Genomic DNA, 826 nt, shown 5'->3' with positions numbered 1-826 from the left:
AAAAGGCTTTCTTCAAAAATTCCCACTAAAGCAAGATGTCACACCAGCTTGAATGCAGAAGCAGAAATGAAAATCCACCTGTCTTCTATTCAGATGGACAATAAAGAAACTGCAAAGTTTTAAAACAATTACACTCTTCTTGCTCATTGGCTTTGAAAGAGAGATACTTTTCATTTAAAATGTCATTTATATTAACAGAGATATAAATTTGTTATTGCTAATCGTAAATAAATATTTCTTAAATTTCTGATGTAACTTCTGATTTCAATGTATATGTAACACATAACAAAAGCTCTTTGGAAATACTCAAAATTCAAGTCTAAAGGGAACCTGAGTCCCAAAAGTAACAGCTCCTGAATTCAGACACTCTAATGCCTACAGCCCATCCTTTTCATATTTCTTTTGCCAAAGGCTCACATCTTAATTTATTTAGGGGATTATTATCATAATTTAAACAACACTAAATAGAAGAATAGAAGGTTTTTTGTTGTTTTCATTTGCTATAGGGCATGTTCATTCAACCTGAGACAGACAGAGAGGGAAAGTGAGAAATAACCCTTCAGGAGGGATGGCCACACTGTAATTCCTTCTCCTCCATTCTCTTCTGGAATTTTGGACATGTGTACACATGTCATAGGCATGTTTTTCAAACTGCCAGGTCCAGGACTGGAACTGCACAGTGGGCAATGTCTTAACCTACATACCACCTACTGGCCCCAGGAGTTTGTAGTTTTAAAATGATTTTACATGCACTGTCTCATTAAAATCCATCCTAGTCTGTTAAACAGACCTAATAAAGATTAGCCATTGTTGGGGCCAGTAGGTA

This window comes from Tupaia chinensis, unplaced genomic scaffold (genome assembly GCF_000334495.1).
Source record: "Tupaia chinensis unplaced genomic scaffold, TupChi_1.0 Scaffold000498_1, whole genome shotgun sequence".
Classification (NCBI taxonomy): Eukaryota; Metazoa; Chordata; class Mammalia; order Scandentia; family Tupaiidae; genus Tupaia; species Tupaia belangeri.
Note: the sequence above shows the minus strand (reverse complement) of the source record.